At 47.4% G+C, this 12,431-nt stretch overlaps 1 protein-coding gene across 3 annotated transcripts in view; it reads left to right on the top strand.

The window, feature by feature from the left end:
- Positions 1 to 12,431, top strand: part of SHROOM3 (shroom family member 3) — a 186,453-nt gene that overhangs the window by 57,771 nt on the left and 116,251 nt on the right. The window contains exon 1 of one of the 3 annotated variants that reach the window (XM_059385415.1): positions 1,197 to 1,340. The exons of the other annotated variants lie outside the window; for them this stretch is intronic. The gene's annotated coding sequence lies outside the window, so the exon portion shown is untranslated. Of the gene's footprint in view, positions 1 to 1,196; positions 1,341 to 12,431 lie in introns of those variants that run through there. 3 annotated transcript variants of the gene reach the window in all.

Below are 12,431 nucleotides of genomic sequence, written 5' to 3' on the forward strand. Positions count from 1 at the left end.
AGAAACCTTTATTTACTATGTGGCCCGAAGGATGGCCTGGACCTTTCGAGGACTCAGTAAGAACACTTTTTATTTCTTGTAAGAAAGGTGACAAAAAGAAGAATTTTAAAATATTATTATTCAATTGAGTCCTTAAAGTCCTTTTTTCTCTGTAATTGACAAAATCTTTCTTGGATGATTATCCGGTTCCAACATCTTTTTCTGCCTCTTTCCTATTTAGCTCCAGATTTGCGTGAAACACCAAAGTGTTTCTGGGCATTGTGAGCTGAGTGTGGGACGGAAAGAACACTCTTGGAATCTGAAATAAGAGACCTCTGGGGGGGTGGGGGGTGGGGAAAGGAGCAAACACTCTCCCGAGCGCTGGGGCGGCCCGCAACTGGGGATTCTGCGCTTTCTGGCTCCAGCGTTTAGTGGAGAGAGCCTCAGCCTCCGTTCAGCTCCGAACCGCGTCTTTGGTTTTGTTTTGCTTCTAATCCCCAGCACGTTCATCTTTGCAATCGATGCACGTGCATTTTACATTTAGGTCATCTCAGTGTTTCTCGCCAAGTGTTTTTTCTGAAAGATCCATTAAAAAAAAAAAAGTGGACATTCTGAAAGGGTCATTTTTTAGTACATAAACAAAATGATCGTGAAGCCTTCACACGCCCCCCTTATTTCGCATTAAAATGCCAGCGTGAAAAGCGATGGCCCGGTCTGCACGCGGACACGGCGGCCTGCGGCCCTTCGTCCCGGCTCGTCGGGGCCGCGGGTCCCGGCCGCCGGCTCCGCGCTCGCTGCTGGGGGCTCCGGGGCGCGCCGCTCCGACGCTGCAGCGCTCGTCCGCGGAAGACAGCCTGCGGGAGCCCCGGGGTCCCCCGGCGGCCGGCCCGGCCGCCCGAACTCCATTCTCGGGAAGTTTCTGAGTTTCCCGGGAGATGAAGCACGAGCGAGCGACATTTGCCCCAGCCTGAGTCCTCGGAGAAGGCCGCGCCGTTTTGTTCCGCTGGTTTCCGAGAGCGGGGGGGCGGGGCGGGGCGGGGGCGGGGCGAGCGGATTCCCGGGCGGGGGCGGGGCGAGGGGCGGGGCGAGCGGATTCCCGGGCGGGGCGGGGGCGAGGGGCGGGGCGGGGGCGGGGAGAGCGGATTCCCGGGCGGGCGGGGCGGGGCGAGGGGCGGGGCGGTCCTCGCCGGCCTCGCTTCCCGGCCCAAACCCGGTGCGCTCCGCTCCTCCTCCGTCACGTTTTTGCGCAGCGCGGTTTTGGGTGCTGTGAGTTAGGCCGCGCTGGAAGAAGCCAGAGAGAACTTAGAATGAGATGCTTGAAATCAGTCAGTGTGTTCCGAGCACCTCCGAGCTAGTAGCGGGTAAGTGCACCTGTTGCAAGTTCTGGAGCAGCCTCCGTTCCTTTTCGGATTTAGTGAGGATACTGAACACGGGAAAAACTGAATTAAAGCCAGATGAGGCCTGCCGTGTTTGCAAATGTTTTGAAGTGGTCTGTGATCGATTTTAATACTTTTCTGAGTTAAAAGGAATCCTAGCATATGATTTATACTTTTTATACCTTTAGGAGCCTGGTGAGTGCTCTCATAATTTCATGTCTTTGTTAACCCGTCTAGCCAACTACATCCTGTTGTAAACGTATTTGTCTTCCCTTTAGATTCCAAGCAACTGGGCAGCAGGATGGTGTTCCTTTTGTCCACCAGCGTACCCCTAGCGTTCAGCACAGTGCCTGTCTGTTGGAGGTGTGCACTGGATTTTTGTCAAAGGCCCCATTGAGTCCGGATGTCACTCAGCTTGCTTTACATGTAGAAAAGTCCCTTGATCCTTCGGTTTTTCCCTGGAGAAAGGAGAGAAGGCGCAGAGTGTACCTGGGGTGGTCAAGTCAGCAGGTGTCCGCTCTTTCTGGTGTGAGAGTAGAAATGGCATCCTACAGATTTCAGACTGAAGCACAAAAGGGCTGTGACTAGACAGTGCATAGGGCCCTTGGGTCCGGGCGGGCCCTGACTCGTGTAATTGGCGTGGCTAGAAATCAAAGGAAAGAAATCGTGCCCTCAGAGTGAACGGTGCTTCTAGCGGTATAAAATGACTGTGAGATTCCACATCGCCAGATGGAGATGATGTTAAATCTGCCCTTTATCTTTAGGGAATTCGGAAAGCAATGTAGTTGCCTGCACATAAGTTGTTGGTATTTAAGTAAGAGAGCTGGGGCTGCACTGGTGCTGCTCACTGAGGCATTTCTGCTAAAAGGTGACTTAAAACTTCCTTAAACTATTCATTTTTAAATATACATTCCTACTGTCTATCTCAAATGCTGCTGACCATCTCCAAGGTTGCCTGAATAATAAAAATGTCAGATAATGAGGTTTGTAGTTGAGAAATTGCTGGAATTAAGAAACGTAATCTTAGTTTAGCATGGGTAGAATTCCCCAAAGTCACTGCCACTGTGCGGTCAATGCCAGCATTTTATCTGCATCATCTCTGATCACCCACTGAGAAGGAGGTGCTCTTGTCTATTTACAGATGAAGGAATTGAAGCTCAGAAGTGAGACATCTTGACAAGATCGCTTAGTATGAATGTGGCAGATCTGGGGTTTGAAATTTGGTTGGTCTTCCCCAAAGCCCCTGCTCTTTACTCTATGTTTCTTCAGGATAAAGGCACTCTTGACTCTTGTTTCCTTAGGTTGAATGTTAGCTCACATCATTGGTGAATACTATTTTTGTAGAGACACAGGGCTGATGGGTCATCAGCAGGAGCATTCTCTCATTGTCCTTGAACTTGTGATCATAGACAGTGTTTGGAGAACTTTGGGATTTTGATTCAAACTGTTGGAGGTCTGCCCAGAAAGCTCAAATGATTAGTAATTGCCATGCTCCTGAGTCTAGGCTGGTGTTTCGCAGAATTCTGTAGATGGGTCCTGTCTACGTTCGCCCATGTTATGTTACTTGTTAAGGTCACACCATGTTTAGAGATGCTCGTAAGGGCTTTTCCTCTAACATTTTTCTCGGACTTTCTCCCAATACCCTGACTAGTCCCAGGAGGTAAATCCGGGAACCTCTGGAGTGCAGCCTGTTGGGGTAAGATCCTAGAGTTCATTTAAAGCTTAAGAAACAATCTCGAACCCTGGGAACTCAGTCAGAACCTCCAAAACTGTGGGTTTTTTTTTTTTTTTTCTCCAAATAAGATAAAACCCAACAGCCATTTCTTTAGGAACTTTTGGCCCAATTCATCCTAACATTTTAAGAAACATAAGTTTTAGGTCTTACGTACAGTTATGCCAATGAAATATCCACTTGGTAGAGATGCTATCCAGTGCCATGTTCTCCGTTGTTTGTATTCTGTACATGATGATGAAAGTGACAAGGATTTGGGGGGTTGCTTGGTTTAAGCTCCCTGCAAGTCAGCTGCCCAGAAAATCAGCCGTTTTCCTAAGAGTTTCCATAATGCCTGTGATTATCATTGGTTTAAGCACAAACCATATTACTCTGTTTTGCAAAAGTCTTACTATTGCTTTTCATTGACAAAGGTAATTCAGAAGTTGCTTATTGACTGGTGAGTACTAGAACCAAGTGAATTACTACAGTTTAATACTCACACCCTGCCCTTTGATGAAAGCTTTCTCTCAGATGGTTCCACTTTCTCTGTGTTGGATGGACAGGGCTGCTGGAATTAAATATCCTGCTGTATTTGGGCAGACTAACAAATCTCTACAAAAAGGTATTGAAAATATAGGTATGATTTCCCCAAAGAAATGTAGAAATGACCTGAAACAAATTTCAGGTGTGATATAAAAATATTATACAGTTCGAGTCGATGTTAGGAAAGTAGTCAAGGAAGGAAACCTAGATCTTGTGTTAGAATGACAGCGTGGCCACTCCTTTCACTGTGAGCATATTAGTGGTTGTGGATCCCTGGGCTTCTCCCTACCTCTGAAATATGTGGTTCAATGGAGAAAATAGTCTTAAAATCAAAGCAAGCAAGAATCCTCTTTATGGGCCGTTGTGGTTCGGTGAGCGCGTTGATCTCATGAGCCTTCCCTGACAGGGTGGGAGCACCTAAAAGGGAATTGCGCAATACTCCATGACCCTTAGACAAGCTGTTCTAGGAACTGGGTGCACTCAGGGCACAGGTGTTGGATCCTCCTCACCGATAGTGATACTCATTCTTCACTTCACTCAACAAACACTTATTGAGTGGCTATTTGTCCTGGACACAAGATATACCCCAATCCCTGCCTTCATTGAGATTATATTCAGGGCAGGGGTATAGACAATAAACATTCAACATAATTCATAACTACATGACAAATAATATTAGATTAGTGCATGGAGAAAAAACCGAACAGGGGTCCAGGGATTCCAGGGTCCAGAGAAGTGGGACAGCTTGTCATTTTAAATAGGGAGACCAGGGTAGGCCTCAATGCAAAAGTAACATTTGAAAGGCGTGAGACAGGTAGCCATAGGTACACTGAGCAAAGGAAATTTCCTGTGCAAAGGCTCTAAGGCAGGAGCACGTGTGTCTGAAACTACCAACGAGGTCACTGCGGGGTGGAACAAAGTGAAGCCAATCAGGTCAAAGAAGTGATGGGGTTGGGGGGGGGAGCACACCATCTGAGGGCTCGAAGATCATTGTAAGGACTCTAATTAGCTCTCACTCTGAGTGAAATGAGGAACTGTTGCAGGGTTTTGAGCAGACATGATTGACTCATTTTTAAAAGAATTGTTTTGGGGGCACCTGGGTGGCTCAGTTCAGTCAAACGTCTGCCTTCAGCACAGAACGTGATCCCGGGGTTGTGAAATCGAGCCCCGCGTCAGGATCCCTGCTCTGTGAGGAGCCTTCTTCTCCTCCCTCTGCTTGTACTCTGTGTGTGTGTGAAGTAAATAAATGACACCTTTAAAAAAAGAGAGAGAGAGAATTGTTTGGCTGTGAAAAAGCTGGAGCGGACAGGCAAGGGGAAAGGAATTCCAATGGGACATCTGGTACTTAGGATTGAGAACGGGGCCAGAGATGAAAATTTGGAGTCTTTGGCACATATATGATACCTAAAACCATGAAATATCTCATGGAAAGTCACTGATCCCTGGACGTTCCATTTCTAGAAGCTGCACAGGATGTGTCCTGGTCCTCGGGCCAAGCTGACCCTGCCTTCTCTTGTTTTTTTAAGGCTCGCAAGACCTGGTCCTCGGGCCCAGCTGACCCTGCCTTCTCTTGTTTTTTTAAGGCTCGCAAGACGGCATCAATCATAACCCGCCACACTGATTAGTTTAATCATTCGGTATTGACTCAACACAAAACATCTCCACACCACGCACAGTTAGAGCTAGAGGTCATCTACTAAAAGTTTCTCATCTTACCGATAAAAAAGGGAGGCTCGGAGAAGATAAAGGATTTCACCAAAATGACAGTGGAAGGTACCAGCGGAGCCGACAGTTAGACTACCCTGTAGCTCAGCACTCTTCTTAAAGCCACCTAGAGCCCTTAGAACTTTACTAAATGGAACAAAAAGGTGGGAACAGAGAGGTAAAGTCAAAGGTCATTCCTGCCACCGACTGTTTGCTTCAGAGCAGACCTACCCAGGGAGCTCTCTTCTGCACGCACTTTGGCGGGACTTCCATCCCACAGCGGAGAAGGCCACGGAGCGACTCCCGCTGGCCCACTGGAAAGCGCCTTCTGATCGCTCAGGCCAGATTTTGAATACATCTGGGCATGATTTTTGAGTTGCAAGAAGCTGGGTGAAGAAAGGGTAATTCCTTTTATCAAATCCGTCATAAGAAATTATTTGGTTCCTCTGAGACTTGGAAACTAGCAGAGGCAAGAGAAGAAAGAGAATGTGGATAATTCCACTGTCCGCTTTTGACGATTCTTGATGATTTAGAGATATCTGGAAAGAGCTAAAAGGATATTCAGTTGAACATGATGTTTATTTGACTGTAGTTTGCAACCAGGCATATATCCCACTTCAGTCTGTCCCTGATTCTAGTCCTTTCTTCAATATTGGTGAACTATTTGGATCAGCTATTGAGTTCCAAAGGGTTATCATAGACAGTTTGCAAACCGTATTGTACTTGGAGATATTATACTTGGAGATCGCTCATTCTGTAGACATTTATGAGTAGGCACTCTCATGTGGCAGGCGTGAGAAATGCAGTGGCCAAGACAGCTAAGGTGTCTGTTCTTGCAGAAACTCACAGTGTCATGGGGACACACAGACAATCAGTAAGGAAATAAGTAAGTGAAGAAGGTGGTTCCGAACAGTAGCGCGCGCTATGAAGGAAACAGCACAAGGTCAAGAGAGAGAGACTGGGTGGGCTACCGCAGGTCTGCGGGTCAGAAAAGATCAGGGGACTTTTGGACTCAAACCTAAGTAAAAAGAAGGCTGCTGCTACAGGGAGGGGTGAAGCATCCGGCTCGGAGGGCGGGGGGGGGGGGGGGGGGGGGGGTACAGGGGCGAGGGTTTGGGAATAATGAGAGGAAGCCGGCAGGGCCAAGGCGGAGTGAGCAGAACACTGTGGGCTCACGTCGTGTAGGGCCTCCTAGGCCGTAGTGAGGGACTGGATTGTAGCCTCAGTCGAGCAGGAGGCCATTGGAGGATTTTAAGCAAAGGAACACTGTTAGCGGATTATTTTTGTGATATAATGCTGAGATCCTTTCTTAAAGAGTAGGGCAGGAGTCAGAGCAGGAAGCTATGAATTCTCCTCAGCTAAGGAGAAGACAGCAGGGTGCGCAGTGGTAGCGGTGGAGATGGCTGAGGCGGGATTTCTGGGATGACGTCAGCTGACTTGCTGATGACGGACTTGATGATGACGGACATGAACGGACAGAGAAATGAAGGTGCCTGTTGGGTCTGCGGCTGTACAGTTGGGGTGCTGATGGGGCCATTGGGCAAGATGGGGAAAAGGGGAGAACAGCCAGTTTGGAGGGCGGGGGGGGGGGGGGGTACGGGGCTCCATCCCAGGACCACGGGACCTTGACCTGAGCCGAAGGCAGAGGCTTTAACCCACTGAGCCACCCAGGCGCCCTGAAGGGAGAGCTCTTTGATCCGCCAATCCAATCCCGCATGTGTATACAAGAGTTTGGAATCCAGGGGGCTGAGCAGAGCTCACAGAGAAAGTGCAGAGTCATCAACATAGAAATAGTATTTAAGGTCGCAGCACTGATTCCCTCACCTGCAACAGTTCCCAGAGAGGAGAGAAAAGAGCGAACCCTGGGGCACATCAGCCTGGAGAGGCGGCTGACCCAGCAGAAGCAGCTTCAGGCAGGTGGGGGAGGCTGTGATGTTGTGCAAGTCCGGAAAGGAGAGGGTCTCTCGAGGAGGGACTAGTCACCTGCGATGGGGCAGCTGCCCCTGCGAGGGGTCCGGGGACATGATCCCAAACCCCTGGCCTGGGCCAGCGGAGCGCAGTGCCCTTGACCGAAGCAAGGGCAGCAAACGCCAAGGAACCACCCCGGGGAAGGCCGGTGGACAGCGGGGGATGAAGGGGGGGGAACGAGAGAAGGGGTGGCAGGAAGGGCGGGCGAGGGCAGACCCCTTACTCACCTGTGTGGTTTCTAGCCCGTGTCGGTCCGGCTGCCGCCACAGGTGGGACTGGGCCCAGGATTACTAGGAAGGCTCCTCATCTTGGGTTTTAGAGCAGTGAATTAAAAGTAATATACGTTCCTGGGACATTTGATCTCCTGCGTCTACATGCGGGGATTAGGCTGTCACGGAGCCCCCCCCCCCCCATGTTTATACACGCAGCCTCTCAGTGTTCTTTGACACTAGGCTCTTGGGTGTGTTTCCTGCGGCAATCCCAAGGAGCACAGGAGGCAAGGACAATCAGACCCAGCGTTCAGGGAGCGGCGTTCAGGGAGCGCTTCGGGTGAGGTTGGGTGGTGATTCGCTCCTTTAATCCTTACCTCAAATGGTGGGGGCTCTTTAATCTGCTTCCGACAAGATCCCATGGCGTCCTCTGAAATCCAGGTAATTATTGAAATCTTGCAACACAGCTTGTACTGAAATTGGGAAACGCTTGTATTTCAGCAAAATTGTTTAATTTTATCTTTTTCCTTTTCTTCTCACCAAATACCCCAAACCATGCTTTTCTGGCTGTTTGGGCTTGGAATGCTGCGGCCGCCTGGGAGCCCCAGTCCCCCGCTGCTTAACCCCACATCCTTTCTCTCAGGGCACATGGAAAAGAGACTCAAATAGGAAAAGCAGATGACAGTTGATAAAACCCGTGCAGCTACAGAATTGCATACAAGTTAGCATGCATTGAGCTGGAAATGAAAATTTTATTCTGGAAACCTCTTCTCAGTGGTGTTTAAAAAAGAAAAAAAAAAGTTGTGTGCAAATAGAGCGCGCACTTCCAGAATGCGTCCGCTCGTTACTCCACATTCTCCCTCCGAAACTCATTTCCCCTTGCCAGTGAATTGCCTCTCAAAATCAAAAGAGAACATCATGCACCTTTTTCTCGTGCAAGTTCTTTGGTATTTTTCTGTCTGACAGCTAGTAAAGCAGATGATTGATTGATTGGCTGCTCTTAGTGTCTCTAAGACTGACTCTTATCGTGGGTGCGCTCAAAGTGAAAACAAGGGCATATCCGGGGCGTCATCAGCCCGTAGGAGGAGTCTTTATCCTCTAAATTAGAAAAGCCTAGCACTCATTGGTGCCCAGGAAGTGCCCTAGACTGGAATTGTGTTGTTGTTTTAATCTGAAAATGACAACATAGGACATGGCCAACGGCAGGCAGCATTTTATTATGGGTGACGCAGCTTTAATTGGTATGGAGGGGGCATGCCTGTGGCATTAGTCCTCAGAATACTGGCCAACCAGATCGCTTTCAGCATTTCTCAATGTTTAGCTTCATCTTATAATTAAGTAACAACGATCATTTCCTGACAGTTAATAACTGGCTAAAGGAGGTAGAAGCCTCATTAGGTTTATAATTTATCAAATTCTAAGCTCTTCATCTGCTGTGTTGCAAAAAGAGAAAGCATCTTCAAGTTCCAAACTGATTAAAGACAATCTCCAAGCGTATTTCATATGTGAGAGTGCTAATTTGTTCTTCAAAGGCTGATATTATTATTTTCCAAGTTTAAAAAAAAAAAAAAAACTATTCTTTTCTCTTTCATTTTCTCAGTCAAATAAATAAATAAAGTCTTTTTAAGAGGGTTGGGGGTGCTGCACCTGGCTCAATCAGTTAAGTGTCTGCCTTTGGCTTAGCCAGATCTTGATTTGAGGGTCCTGGGATGGAACCCCACATTGGGCTCTCTGCTCAGCGGGGAGCCTGCTTCTGCCTCTCCCTCTGCCTGCAGCTCCCCGTTTATGCTTTCTCTCTCTCTCTCTCAAATAAATAAATAAATAAAATCTTTAAAAAAAACTATCATTATATAAGCGGGAAATAATGTTTATGTGGCTTTGATAGAGATGTATTGAATTACGTCCACATACACAAGCACAGTAAAACAAAAGTACGAAAGTGAAATTGGTAGGGCATGTTTCCTTTAAGAGTATTTTTGTGACAATTCCCTGCACTTTCCTGAGAACAGTCTTGACTACCCAACACCTCCAGCCAAATAACATCTTCATGAGTACTCCGCAAGTGTTGACTGAGCTCTGACTTTGTGCGGGGCACTGTTCTAAATGCTGAGGATACAACAAGGAGATAAAAACACCCAACCCCACTGAGCCGATAAATTAAATCTTAATAATTAATAATAAATAATTAATAATTTAAATCTTAATAATGTCTTCGAGATTACCTGGAAGATTCCCTGGGCCCAGAAGACCACACATTAAATGTCTTCAAAGTGATCCAGCGAAAGGTAGAGAAGAGTCCTCACTGGACCATCTTGTCTACCAGACTTCTGACCGTCTTCTCATTGCCCGATGGCCCCAGCGTCTGCTGGCTCAAAGATCACTCCCTGATCAACTGTACTAATGAGATCACAAGTCTTCCCGCTAGTGGGAGAAAGTTTAATCTCTTCTGTTAGGGAACCTGCTGCTTTCATTCTGGAATCTGTCATGAGCTGGTCACATAGGAAACAGTGAATTCTAATCCCTTGATGAAAATATTCATCTCCATAGTTTGATGCAGGGACAGTCTGACCTACAATTCAGGCTCTGGAATTCTAGAAATATGGAACTCAAGTTACCATGATTCTTCCAAATGACTTCTATCTAGACCAGATCGAAAATACCTCTGGAGAAATGGAAGATCTTTCTAAGGGTACCTACTCAGAGGCTTTCATCAGAGTTCCCCCTGGGAATCCCTCAAAAATCTTTCTGCTTCATATTCTTATGAATCCTTGGAGTACAGTAACCTTAGGTGTTCAAAGAAACTCTGTGCTTCCTCTGCCACCAGAGCAGCTCAACAAAAATGCAAAGCAGAACTCCAGGAAAGCTTCTGGCATTTGGTTAGTCTTGTCACGCCAACCCTGGATTTCAGCATCAGAGATCCCCATCATTATCCTGTACGGAACCTGTAGGCATTGCCCCTAGCACCTCCCGTGAAAGTTATCCATCTGGTGTCCCAACTGATTCTCTTGGTTATAGACTGTCTACAACCAAGAGGTGGGACTACCCCGTTCTTATGCTGACAAATCTAAATCTTCAAAACTCATGGGAACACTTCTTGTCCTCAGTATATTTCATAAACAGGCAGAATGTGTGATTGACGCACCCTTTATTTTATTAGAAGTTTGCTGTTGTTTTTTTTTCTGGTAGAAATTCAGAACTTTCAAGATGTTCTTTATTACTTTAAGCCCCATGGGATAAATATTTGAAGGAACATCCAGCTATTTTAAAATAATTTGGCAGACTTAACAGTGTAGAAACACACACACGCATCTCTACCCATTCAACAAATACTCCAACCATTAGGATCCCAAGGGGAGACAGGTTGGTGCTTATTTTTTTTTTTTTAAGATTTTGTTTATTTGACAGAGATCACATGTAGGCAGAGAGGCAGGCAGAGAGAGAGAGAGAGAGAGAGAGAGAGAGGAGGAAGCAGGCTCCCCGCTGAGCAGAGAGCCCGATGCCAGGCTCGATCCCAGGACCCTGGGATCATGACCCGAGCCGAAGGCAGAGGCTTTAACCCACTGAGCCACCCAGGAGCCCCAGGTTGGTGCTTATTTAATGGACATCCTGTGTGGATACTTTCACATCAAGTATAGAGACTCAGGAGCAGGCTTTTACTTCATCCCTGAAATGACTACTAATTTAAAGTCACTAATGTGACTTTAAATTTTCCTAATATGCCTCGCAATCCCATTTACCTGTAATTTCTGAAGAACTACAGTCTTTGAACTCACTCCGGATAGGAGGAAGGAGAGTTGTCTCTACGATATACGCACATTTAAGTAACCAGGAGAGTTCAAAAGAGAATTTTCCAGCGCTTTTCTGAATAGGCATTCACTGTCGTGGAACGATAGGCCTGGAGGCTTGGACCAGTGCACTTGTGGGTGTAATGGGGGAGGCACTCTCCATTTCATTGTTTTTCTGGGTCTAATGAAAACCTAAGGATTGAGGGCTAAGCCTCACCCTGGTCATGTAATCAGGAACAGAAGCCTGGTAGCAAAACATGAGGTCAGTGGAAGAACCATCGTGTTTAGAGAAGGAAAGGCCTCGAAAAAGAGAGACTGCTCCAAGTGACTCTGGCTCCTTTTCTCTTTTCCTTGTGTGAAGCACCGTGTTTCTCTGTGCAGACTCTACTCGATTTGAGAAGACAGGCTTAGGGGTTTTCGAAGCTGAAGACAATCTCAGAGTCACAGGCTCCTCTGAAAACCTTGCTAAGGAGAAACAAAATAGGAAAGTAGAAAATTCTACCCTAGATGACAAATCTCTAGGTCCTAAGGATGAGTCCAAATTTCAGACGTTGTGGGAATGCCCTCAGTCAGAAGTGAGACAAAACTCTTCCGGTTGCTTGCATGGGGGAAACGCCCTGATCTCCAGGCTTAGGGATCGTGAGTCAAAGCGGGACTGGAACCTCACGAAGTCTTTGTGTGTTGGGCCTTGAAAGGGAGGATGCAAGTGTATGGGATGGCGCCTCTTCTAGGATTCCTTTCCCCTCCCAGGCCTCCGGGTCAGGTCCGGCAGGATTTAATGACTCCGAATCTCTGCGATGATTGGCATCTGGATCGCCCCCGGGGAACTGGCAGGAGCACCCAGTCCACACATGGGTGGGGGGATGGGTGGAGGGACAGGGAACTGGACACCTAAGAAGTTGTCTTTTGGAGGAAGTAAAAAAAAAAAAAGCTTTTGCCAAGCCTGTTGGGTAAGTCAACAGGAGACTCGAATCTCTACTCTTGTCCATCCTATTTTTTTTTTTTAATAGCACTGACTGTATAGAAACTTCAGAAATGGGGCACCTGGGTGGCTCAGTGGGTTAAGGCCTCTGTCTTTGGCTCAGGTCATGATCTCAGGGTCCTGGGATCGAGTCCCGCATGGGGCTCTCTGCTCAGCAGGGAGCCTGCTTCC

This window comes from Mustela nigripes, chromosome 1, assembly GCF_022355385.1.
Source record: "Mustela nigripes isolate SB6536 chromosome 1, MUSNIG.SB6536, whole genome shotgun sequence".
Taxonomy (NCBI): domain Eukaryota; kingdom Metazoa; phylum Chordata; class Mammalia; order Carnivora; family Mustelidae; genus Mustela; species Mustela nigripes.